At 41.5% G+C, this 12,814-nt stretch overlaps 1 long non-coding RNA gene across 1 annotated transcript; it reads right to left on the reverse strand.

Annotated features, from left to right (window-relative positions):
* Positions 1 to 11,109: 11,109 nt before the first annotated feature.
* On the reverse strand, positions 11,110 to 12,385 carry LOC143135266 (uncharacterized). Its single transcript, XR_012988869.1, has 3 exons — positions 11,721 to 12,385; positions 11,530 to 11,584; positions 11,110 to 11,234 (listed from the first exon to the last, which is right to left on the reverse strand). It is a non-coding gene; the product is annotated as an uncharacterized LOC143135266 (long non-coding RNA).
* Between the last annotated feature and the right edge of the window lie 429 nt (positions 12,386 to 12,814).

A 12,814-nucleotide genomic window follows, 5' to 3' on the forward strand; every position in this document is an offset into this window, starting at 1 on the left:
GCCTAACAGAAAACAGCCTAATTTCGAGGTATCACTAATACCTATTAAATAAATGTAAAGGACACAGAATAGTGACAGAACTGTAAGCTCAAATTCAAAAACGTTTGAAGTCTACCCAAACATATGCAAAGGGAATATAAATAAATTGTGTTGCATATAGCCAGCTTAGTTAATGTCAATTTAAAGATTATGATTAGCAGTTTCTATGGTTTTTCCATTGATAGTTACAGGAAGCCACGTTGTTGTTTAAACTATTGTTGCTTTTAGCCCACGTTACCTCCAGTTTCATTTGTTGCAGGGACGCACACGTTCTGTGTTAGTGGGGCACATTGCATGAGCGCTCATAAGCGTTCTCAGGGGCGGAGCTACGTGGTGGCCAGGGGGGGCCACGGCCACCACTGGTCAAAGCTTGGCCACCCTGCTGGCCCCCCCAGCTCCGTTCAGTGAAAAGTAAAAAAGAAAAAAATAATTTCTGCCGTTTTCTATGGCACTTTGCCAACACTTTGCAAAGCAGGGACTGAACCAATTACTGCACTCTATCTACGACCATTGGCCCAGTCAGGAAGTGTAGCCCACGGTTGTGATCAAATCTTGATAGGCTAGGCCTAGTGCAGCAGCAGCAGCGGGACAATTCAAGTCATCTGTTAAAAACACTGACTACTACTTAACCTCATGCAGTAACAACATGAGTTGATGATGAGTTGGAACATTAATGCTAATAAGATGTTAGAATGTGTCACGAATCATAGCCAAGTGAGCTGCGTTGGGCTGTCCTTAGGTAGGCTCTGACATTGACGTGTGGGGCTGATCAGAAATAATCGGATGCCTGCGGTAACGCTGTTACAAAAATATTTCGATAAAATTCGGGTGAAATGCAAGCATATTAGGCACATATCATGGCTCCAATAAAAGTAGGCTAATGGGGCCTAGGCTAGGCTACTTTATATAAAAAACATAATTTGCTGACTGCGTGTTGTTCTTGCCATAGCTGGTCAGGCAGAGTCTGCTTTGCCTGAGTTCTTTGTAACATTGCTCCAGAACTGTTCATCGCAGCGAGATGAAACTTTAATGGCGTGACAGAGCAGAAGTGGGGCTTTCCAACGAGACTAAACTCTTGCCTGTGCGATCAAGTATGAAAACAAACAAAAAATCATGAAATTAAATCAAATTGATTCATAGTTTACCTGCGCACCCATTAGGCTACTCTCGTTTGAATTACTCGCGAACCCGTGATCGCATAGATATGGCAAGCATATCAGAAGAAAGAGGAGAGACAGGGCTATCTATTGGTACCAAGTATATCGATGCTTCTGGGCTATAAAAACAGACAACGTGACTGCAAAATAACATCATGTACAAAAACCAACTATCGTTTGAATTAGGCCCTATTCACGAACCCGTGATCGGATAGATATGCCACGCATGTCAGATGAAAGAGGAGATACAGAGCTATCATTTGATACCAAGTACATCCTTCTGGGTTATAAAACAGACGAAATGACATCAAAATAATAACTTCATATAGCTCCACTTACCCCACGTTTTTGTGTGTTGTAGTGGCAAGGCATGTTCATAATCCAACGCTATCATGTGTTTCTCTATGGCAAAGTATGTTCATAATGCGGTTTTGAGATCCCAGCAAATTCCTGCATGGCATCCAATTCGAGACTCACATTGCATCCCAATTTATTCGACAAAAAAACACCTTTTTGCCTTCACTTTGTTCATGACAATGCAGTAAAAAGTTGTTTTAGAATCATCATGAGTGTACACACAGAACACGCAAACTCGGGTTCAGTCAGGTCAGATCAGTGCGTGTCACAGATATGGAGCGCAGAAAGGGCATTTTTCATTACTAAATAAAAATGGCATTTATTTCAGTCTAGGATTCTAAGGGTAAATTTCTTAATTCAGCCATGTTACTTACAGCCAAGTACTTAGAGTGGATATCAGAAAGAAATATAGTTTGGCCATCAGTATAAGATTAAATATCTGAATACAATATTTGTAGTATTTATTATTGTTCTTTAACATCATTTGAATAAGACTGATTAAGTAAGGTGCATTATCATAATGTACTTTTTTATAGCATTGGCTTATGGAAAATGATTTGGAGTGGACAACAAACTGACCTGTGTATCAGTGTTGGCTTTACACAATTTATTACCATTATTAAAATAGGCTATCCTAATCTTCAAAACTTTTTGAGAAGTTTTTAAATAGTAGTTTTGATTCCCAAGTGCCACCCCAATAAAAAGTCTGGACCCAGCTGCCCCCCCCTATAAAATAATCCTGGCTACGCCCCTGAGCGTTCTATTTGAGTTCATGCTGGAAATATTACTTCTCAGATGTAGAACTCAAATGTGTCTTGACGCCGCCATGTAAGATCAAAATAAGATGAATGCGATCTCCAGTAGATGTAGCACTACACACAGACAGTGAATGCCGCCTACGTTTGTAAAGATCAGGTCAAATAAGACGTTCTAAATGGGGATGTAATTAAGCTGTTCAGATCTTTTCCAAGCGTCTTGGAGACGTATGTGTGCTGACTGGGCTATGTCTATATAGTTGATGACACCAAATTAACAAGTATTTCTGCTTGGGGACACTTAGGGACCGTTCATTATTTATAAACGGGGTCACCGGAGGGATTTTAAGTGCTTCGATCAAAAGTTGCATGACCCTCCCCTGCCTGCTATATATTTTTCAACGACCCTCCAGCAGCATTTTCAAAAATGACATGACCCTCCCCAGCCAATTGTCAATGTCTTCCGCCGACGCTCTTACGCGCTATGAAAACACATCAACATATGCTACCATATGCTACCGCCCTAAAATCAACCTCTGCTTTCTGATCTTACACATCACACTTCACCAAGATGGTGGCCATTTCAGTAGATTTACTCACTAACATTGTTGTGGAAACACAATGGAAACTAAATGCACACTTCTTGCAACTGCATTAGCCTACTTGAAAAGTTACTCCTCTAGTAATTATTCACATGAAATAGAACAATAAAGCATTGAGACCATTCAACAAAGCACACTGGGTAATAACAAATTCAACACATGAACTTGTTGCTATGGTCTCTAGGCTTCCTCAGTCATTGTAAAGCTGCCGAAGCTGAACATTATCCAAAACTCAATTTCTCAGAGGAGCGTCAATTTGGGAGCTTGCTACACTTCTTCCTTCTCAAATGACTTGAACAGGCCGTTTGCACAATTTCACAAATAATCACAGGGACCGAAAAATACATGCCAACTTTTTCCGGGTTTATCATTTTAACGTTTCCCCGCTGTCTTGCCGTTTTAATATATTTTTCCCATATTAGTGTAATACTCTCATAACATTAGTCCTGCATTCTGGCCTGTCTCTGTGTTGTCCTGTTGTTACCCCTTGCCCTTCCAGAGAAACAGATGTATTCAAATCATCGTTTTGCTTGCTTGAATGCGAACTCACAGTGATGTTAACCTAGGCCTATTTAAATTAACGACGTGGTTGTCGTGAGAGCACGAATTATTAGCGCTTGCGGTGTTCGGCCGTAGGCTATGCCTACGTGCGCACCTGCCAGGCTACTCAGCTAGACAAAGAATTCCCCCTGTATATTCACTCCAAGTTGGCCTACCATAACTTACCAACTACACTGTAGACCATAAACTGGCTATTTATATGACCAAATGTATTTGTTCAACTTTATGAAGCAGAATTACGCACTGCTACTTGGAACGTTTTTGTTGGCAGGAGAGAGAATGAAAGCGAATAACAAATTGCACTTGTTGCTGGTTACCAATAAATACTAGGCCTATATATTTTTTTGCAAACAACAAAAACAGAAAGGATGGAGACAGAAAAGCTAGAGATGGTCAATTGGTAGAAATGCTTGTCAAAACGTTAGGAGCTGGATGTGTGGATGAATGAAGCACAAGTATGCTTTAGGCTATGTTAAGCATGCAGACTGTTTAAAGTTAGGCTACACTGTAAACTAGAAGTAAACCAAAGTTAAATTTAGCTTTTTTAGGGCTGGATAAAGTTGACCAAATGGATATAGGCTGTTAGGCGTGAATAAAGTGCTACTTTGTTGCTCCAACCCTTTCAACGTTAATGGGGACGAATGTTGACATTTTCCGTATTTTGCGTGAGAAACCCGGGAAATCTCCCTTATTTTCATTGTTCAATGTTGACAGAGCTATGGAACGAAAGAGAACGTTATATGGCGACAGAAATCAACAATCAAACAAGCCACTTTGATTTTTTGCTGTTTTCATTAATACAAAAGATGGGTGACCCTCCCTTCTAGACAAAAAAAAGTTAGGTGACCCTCCCCTCAACAAAGAATAAAAAGACATGACCCTCCCCTATTTTCCTCCGGTGACCCCGTTTATAAATAACGAACGGTCCCTTAGCCTATTTTATTTATTTTTTTCAGTCCTCGGTTCCATACAATCTTGCTGTAAATGATCAGACGTTAAGCACCGGGCATAACTTAATTTCGCGGCTACGTGGACCATGTAGGTTAATTGTTGAGGAGGCCCATATAGTTTGAGAAAAGCTGCAGATCATAGACAGAGAAAGGATAATGCTCTGAGAACAGTAGCCAAAGGTCTTTCTGCAGAAACAACAAGTGCCTTTGGTGCGCGCACCCCCGCTTTCACTTTGACTCCCTGCATTTCTACATTGTGACAAAAACTGTCAGTCAGACAGTGAATTTTGGTTTACTAAACTAGCATAATGCGGTAACAATTATCATTTCAATTCTACCTGAAATCTGATCACTGCAGACGTTATAATGCTGACCCAAGCAGCAGCACAGCCTTGAAAGACACACACTTTGAATTTGATCAGAGCGGCTCTGGTCCTTCACTGGCTAACTTGTTATGATTGGGTTGATGACCGTTCAATTAAATCAGCAGACCTATTTATGTCTCTCTGTGTGTGCGTTATAGTAGATACGGTTCCAACTCTTTACGGGAGCGTTTATTTCCATATTTTACTTTCATTTAAATCTGACAAAAAGTGTGGGGGATAGAATCGTGTTCCAGCAAAAGTGTGTATGTTATAACACCCACATCCCCCACGCTTGCTACGCGCCTGGTGTTTATTTCTCTCCACAACCCTTGCACTTCATGGCCACTTCATGTGCCCCTAGCTAGCTGTTACCTGCATTGCTCGCATTGTCTATTCTCTCACAACTAAACTTTCTTTTCTCACTTCTGTTCTATAAACCCTTACATACCTCCATAACCTTGATGCCATACCAGACAACTGAAACATATGTTTTTTCACAACAACAAAAACAAAACAAGACAACAACAGTAAAAACATGAGACAGTGTTTTCCTCCAGCATAGCATCTTGGCTCCCAGTGATGCTATTGACTGTTCTCCAGGAAGAGGTTAACCAGTGTGGGAGGCTGCAGAAAAGGGCCCCGGCGTCCTGTTCGCCCCGTTTTCATTAGGCTGCATTTATTACCCAGTGTGTTCTGCACTTACTCACTCCCCTGCTGCGCACCCAGACAGTGACAACCAATACCATGGCAGAGCGTTGCTCTCTCTCACACGCACACACACAAACACATACACACACACTGCATCTATTGTAATGCGTGACATAAAAGGGTTGTGCGTATTTCACATCTTCAGACAGTAGGAGAATCGGAGAATAAAGAAATAAACAGACCACCGGTCTCTGCAAAAACCTTATTAGTATGGTAATAAGCCCATGGTTTATTTGGAGTATTGTACAGGAAGTAAAGCGCAACAGTGGCTTTCTCTGCTACTATGCGTCAAGTGGTGCATACAGTGTGCTTTGATATGTTTGTTTTTAAGATCATTAACTCATGAACAAGGATACTATAGCAAGTTGAAGTGTGGAGTGTGAACTAGCTGAAGTTGAAGGCCTAGCTATGTGACTGCATGTTGTAAGTATGAAACTGGACATACAGTACATCAGTTGAATGTCAATAATGAACATCAAGCCATGTTTAAAAAAAGGTTTCATTTCCAAAGCATGAGACGTGTGGAGGTGCTGGAACATTGCCATCTGTTGCCTAATGAGCAGTAATTTTGTGGTAGGTAATGACTATGCCTAAACCTCCCACACATCTTCTTTGTAGGCAAGCGTTAGAGACTTGAATTTGATGCGGGCAGCCATAGGTAGCCAGTGTAGATGGAGTGCAGCTGGGTATTTACAGTACCTACAGTATCACATCACTACAGCACTACAGTATCACATCACAGCACTACAGTATCACTGCACTACAGCACTACAGTAGCACATCACAGCACTACAGTATCACATCACTACACTACAGCACTAGTATCACTACACTACAGCACTACAGTATCACGTCACTACAGCACTACAGTATCACTACACTACAGCACTACAGTATCACTACACTACAGCACTACAGTATCACATCACAGCACTATAGTATCACTACACTACAGCACTACAGTATCACATCACAGCACTACAGTATCACTACACTACAGCACTACAGTATCACGTCATTACAGCACTACAGTATCACGTCACTACATTACAGCACTACAGTATCACATCACAGCACTACAGTATCACGTCATTACAGCACTACAGTATCACGTCACTACATTACAGCACTACAGTATCACGTCACAGCACTACAGTATCACTACACTACAGCACTACATCCAGCACTACAGCACTATAGTATCACTACACTACAGCACTACAGTAGCACTACACTACAGCACTACAGTATTACGTCACTACAGCACTAAAGTATCACATCACAGCACTACAGTATCACTACACTACAGCACTACAGTATCACGTCACTACAGTGTCATATACGGTAGTTAAAATGTGCCTGCGCACGTTCTGTGTTATGTACGGTAGTGCCAGAAAACCATGTGTGACACTTTACACTTGTAGGCCTACTTGTTACCAGAGTTGAGAGTAAACAAGTGAACGACAGACTGCCTCCGGCGTTATCATTTTACATGGTGTCAGAAGTGCACGACAAGTGAAGTCATGGCAAAATCCAATCCTCCAACAAACTTTTCGTTCGACAAGCCAGGAGAGTGGCCGGATTGGAAGCAGCGTTTTGTAAGATTCAGAACTGCTACTAAACGGCGCAGTGCAGGTGAGCAGCCTGATATATGCTATGGGAAGCAAGTCTGAGAATGTGTTTCGTTCGTTTATATTCACGGATGATGACGAGAAGGAGGATTTTGATGTAGTCCTGGGAAAGTTCGACGAGTAGCCTACTTTGTACCTAGAAGAAATGTTATACACGAAAGAGCATGTTTCCATCAGCGTGTGCAAAGACCGGGGGAGAAAGCAGAGACTTTTATTAGGGCTTTGTATGAACTCTCAGAATACTGTGATTTCGGCGCGAATAGGGAAGAGAACATCCGCGACCGAATTGTTGTGGGAGTAACAGACAAAGACGTCTCGCGGAAATTGCAGCTAATGAAGGACTTGACTCTGGCGGTAACCGTAGAGACGGTGAGGCAGTCGGAGGAGGTCGCTTCGCAGATCAGCATGCAAGGAGAGACAACAGGAGTCGTGCACAGTGGCGTAACTATAGTAGGTGCAGCAAGTGCAGTCGCACCAGGGCCCGTGACCTCCCGGGGCCCGTCGCTACCCCCGCCCTGCCTCCTTTTTTTTTGTTTAGAACTTTAGAATGTTAGAGCACGGAGAGTGAAGCGTCACTTTGACGATCTATCGGAAGATGAGCGCTTAAAGGTCCAGTATGTAGGAAATAATGGAAAATAAACTGTAACCATTCCGAAAATGATCACCATATGTTGTCAGAGAGTAAGGAAACACGATGAATTGAAGTAATGGCTTATTTGACAACACTACTCTAACCCGTAAAACCCCGTAAAACCTATGAAAAAAAATGAGTTACGGGGCGGAATCTCTTGGAATTTTCGTTTATGTTTTGAACGATTAATTCTAGAATAGCGTATTAATAATGGGCTAGCGTGTCCTCCTATTTGGGTTGCCAAATTAGCAAAGGCCAACTGTCAACAGCTGTCAGTTGTAGTCATGAACGCCTACGAGAGGCAGGCAAATTTCCAAAATTAAAACAAGAAACAAATTAAGTGCACATCGGAGGAGCTTCCTGAGATGGTGGCGTCTTCGTCAAACGAAGAATATCAAGTCTGACGCAGAGCTGGCCATATTTCTCCACGACAGGTAGCCTAGGCTAAAATTCATCTGCATCGCTAACTTCAGTAAAATATGTTACGTTGGTTAGAGAGGTATGTTTTGTTTTCACGGTTTCCGTAATGTGTAGCTGGGTCATGGTTGGAGAATCGTTAAAGCAGCTGCAGGTCAACTAACGTTAGCTAAGTCTTCATTACATCTGGCAACCCAGAAGAGGCTCGCGTCTGGTAGTCTTGAGAACGTTCACCAGTGTTTTGATTTTGGCCTACAGAACGTTCGGTAACAATCCTACAAATCACACCTTTAACCGATGCAGAGAGATACTTCAAAGTGCAGGTATTTAATGCAACTCTGACATCATAATCAGTCAGCTCTCCCAAAGATTTGCAAGTATGCGGGAAACTTGTCATGTGTTTGAGTCTTTACGTCCTATGACCCTTCAACTCGCAGGTGATGATGAACTGCTTGAAAAGACAAGACGTTTGTCAGACCATTATAGCAGAGACATTGCACCGACATTCCCAACACAACTCCTCTCATTCAGGTCTTGCTTTAAAGCAGAGATTTCACAGAAGTCATCTATTTTTCAACTTGCCAAAATGCTGGTGGTAGATTATGACAGTGTAACATCCACATTCGTGGAAGTGTGTACTCATGTTGTTTCTGACATTGCCTGTGACTGTGGCAACAGCTAAGCGATCTTTTTCCAAACTCAAACTTATTAAGACCTATACCTAAGGAGCAGCATGGGGCAGGAGAGGCTCCGTGGGTTAGCTATCCTGTCCATTGAAAATACGAGAGCCAGAGCATTAAATATTGGGAACATCGTTGACGATTTTGCACAACGAAAGGCTCGTAAGATGGCCTTCTTCTAATGGCCTAATTAACGCATATTGGGGATTGTATGCATATGAATGATTTTATTTGGTTTCTGGACGGTTAAATAAGTTAGGCTACATTAAGTTTTGTTTCTGCGCAGTGCGAGTTTATAAGCAAGCAATCTACGCTTGCAGTTTCAGCAGAGGGTTGAAGAGGCGCATTGAGTGTTCCCATAATTCCATGCGAGTTGATGTTAAAGCTACCTTGTGTAAGAACTTCTCCCATCTAGCGGTGAAATTCTATATGACAACCAACTGAATATTACTTTCTAGCCCCTCCCATTCCGAGCGCATTTTAACTCCTACGGTGGCCGTTTCATGCCAAGGTTAACATGGCTTCCAGTACTACGACTTCGTCCAGTGTTCCTTCCAGTGAAGAGGTTACTTTAGAAAACAATTACACATTGCATTTAGTTATATAGCCAGTAAACATGTTGGGTATGACCTCTATGTAAAGTGAATAGCCTAATAGTTTTACGTTTTCGTTATTTTGGTAGGCTACTATTTCATTGCTAGCATCAGCTATCAGGTTCCCAAACGAATGCATGCTAATGTTAGTACAGTATCAGTGCTATCGTTATTCTGTATGTGCGAGATTAATAGTGTAAAGGCAATGTTTACAGCGTAGCCTACTATTTTTCTCAGTGAGCAGAGTCAGAGATCAGTCGATGCAACGTAGGTGCAAGGGAAAGGTAAAGGAAGAGGGAAAGGTAAAGAAAAGCCAAGAGCCGGTGGCAGAGGATCGGTGAGACCTCCTAGGCAAAGAAAAAGTAAGACTCCAAAGATGACGAGGAGAGAGTGGAAGAACTTCAAAGACAAAGGAGAGAAGCAACGGAGGTTTGTGTTTTTAATATATTTCTCTAAACAGTATCAATGTCAATGACACCGAAATTAGCTCGGAAGCTGCACCAGTCACGTTCGTTTGCGTTGCGTCTGCTGCCACTACACCAGAAAAAAAATAGACCATTCTTCTAAAATTGATTTTACGCGTTGTGAACGGAACGCTTCAGTTACGCGCTTGGTGTAGCTTTCCTGCCTGTTTGTATCTCCATTGTTTATATGTAGCAATTTCTAGCTGTTGCTAGTCAACTGCATGATGCGAGTTGTCTGCCAGTGAAATCACGACACATAATTACGTTATGGTCTATAGAAAATGTTACACAACATTTTCACCTTTTCATTGTCCATACACATAGTATTCATCATTTTGTGTGAACACTTGAAAAATGACAGAGTACTATTACTACTACTCTGCTAACAATCTAACTTTGCTACCTAAACAAGCCTATCTGATCTTATTTCTTGTGTCTTATTTCTTCAGAGACTTGTGGATGGAATGAGCCTGCAAGAGCACAGGAACCTCACCACACAGTTGCTACTGGGGCAGCCAGGTCTGGTGTTTGATGCATCAGTGCAGACATGTCGTCCCCCCACCTGTGCCAGGGATGCCTTGGTGTACTTGTACACACTGCAGAGACATGCCAACCGATCAGGAGAGAAAATGCTGTGGACAAAACCCTGCCACCTGTGTGAGCCTTCTGCCTCACTACACACAGCACTGCCTAGATGAAGGTTTTCTCCAGATTCACAGGCAGTACATCAGACATCACAGCATTAGGCCATGTAAGAGAGCCAGGTGATGACAATAGAGTTCAGATATGCTACCTATAGACATTTCATTTTCTGACAGCATGGATCTCTAGGACAGGGTAATAGAAGAGTGATCCCAAGCTGTGTGTGTAGGATAAGGGATAAATTCCCTGACCCTCAGGGACATCTCTGGAATTTATATCACCTTCCTATAATATTGTAATGTTGTGTTATTGTAAATAGTTTTGTATTAGTGTTCTTGTACTGCCTGTTCCTTTTAAAACTGTATTTAATTTATTTTACACCAGTACATTGCTATATTTTGCTTTCATGAAAATAAAAACTTTTAGAATTGATAAGAGACTGTTCATGCTGTACCTCTTATACATTACATCCACAAACTTATAATTAAAAAAGGAGTTGTGGTAATTTGCCATTTTGAAACACCAAATGACAGTAACATGGTCGACAATGTTATTTGCAATATATTTATTTACAGAAATTAACAAACTATGGTATTTACACATGAACCCTTCCTTTTTGTATGGTGCCTTTGAAGCAACATGGGCCATCATTCTAAATTTGCAGTCTCCTGGAAAGCTGATCCTGTGGAAGACATGCAGTGTCGTCAGACATACACGCCATTTTATATAGTTCAACATATTGTTACTAATCTGTATAGTGCTATTTTGCCTAGACTGAGTTACAGGCAAGGTTACAATGAAGGCATGCACGTGCATCACATAACAAGACCATTGAATTTCGTCCACATCCTCATCCACGATGCTCATGTCATGTAGGCTTTGTAAAAAATATATATAAATGCTTATATCATGAAAATATACAATAGAGAATGTCATGTAGGGTTAGGGTATAGACATTATGAGCATTGATGGGTTACCTCTGTTCAAGGTTCTCAATTTCAGGGGCTTCTGCAATTGCGCCAAGATGCTCATCTGAAATGAATAAGCAGAGCGTTTCACAACATATAACAGTACATAAAATGGTAAACACCAAGATATTACAAATATACTTTCAGTTATTATCAAACAATCACATAGAATCAACAATTGTTTTCATGCAGTGACTGACCTGTCTGTCCCACTAGAAATGCTGGACACTTCTGGAGTAGTTAATACTAGAGGACTTTCCCTTCATTGGTGTTGATGTGACTGCTCTCAGTTCTCTCTCATAGCTGGACAAAACAGAGCAGTACATGTTAGAATGTCTCACTTTAACCACAAACAAAGTACATTCATTTTATGACCGTGAGGAAAGATGTATTTTGGTAGATGCATTGACTAAAGTTCAATCAAAGCAGTTTTGTCCGTATTTTATTGTTCTGCATGATAATGACTTAGACCCTCAATGATCAGTCTCAATGGGCTGGCTGGTCTACCTTGCTCCATTCACAAGTGTAATGGACTAGGCTAGTCTACCCTTCCCCCATTCTGAGGTGTAGGCTACACTCATATGGTGAAAAACTTTCAGACAATTTAGTAATTAGTAGGCTACGTCTACAATTAATAAGACTACAGGACAGGCCTCAGGATGTGAACGTCACCCTTGGAATTGGCTACCCATTATCAGATTAGGATACATTTAGGCTACAAAGCAAAAGCAATGAAAAATAACTACAATTTACAGTGCCCTTTGCCGGTGATCCGTCATAGCAGATTTATGTTACAACGTAGAATAGACAATCCTTTTTCATCGACGCGAAGACGTCATTCTAGCGTTATGGACAACCATACTATAGTAAGCCAAGCAACTATAAAACTTTGAATTTACACCATAGACTATATGTTTACACAAATAGGCCGAATTACCTGTCGAGGAGAAAGCAGGCAATTTTGGCGTCCCTTTTAAAATCCTTGCTCCTCACGAGCTCTTTCCATCTTAGAAAAGCCACTCCAATATTGACTCAAGTCTGTTGTTTTTCCGGTCGCGTTGGCGTTTTAATTCTCTTTTTCGCTTCCTTGGCGACTCCTTTTCATGTCCTCGAGCATAGGTGTAATCCTCCGTCTTCAACAGACTTTCAAATCTGCCGGCAGTTGCGAGTAGACTAATCATGCAAAGATTGTTGCCTACAAGCGCGAAAGGCGGAGCTGAATTTCCAGGATTGTCCCTCGTTGGCGAATGTATTTCAAAGATGGAGGCGCAACATGGATTCAGCCATTCGCGCG

This window comes from Alosa pseudoharengus, unplaced genomic scaffold, assembly GCF_046254945.1.
Source record: "Alosa pseudoharengus isolate Yale_2024_CS ecotype anadromous, Long Island Sound unplaced genomic scaffold, YU_APseudo_1.1 YU_APseudo_1.1_scf_2, whole genome shotgun sequence".
Lineage (NCBI taxonomy): Eukaryota > Metazoa > Chordata > Actinopteri > Clupeiformes > Clupeidae > Alosa > Alosa pseudoharengus.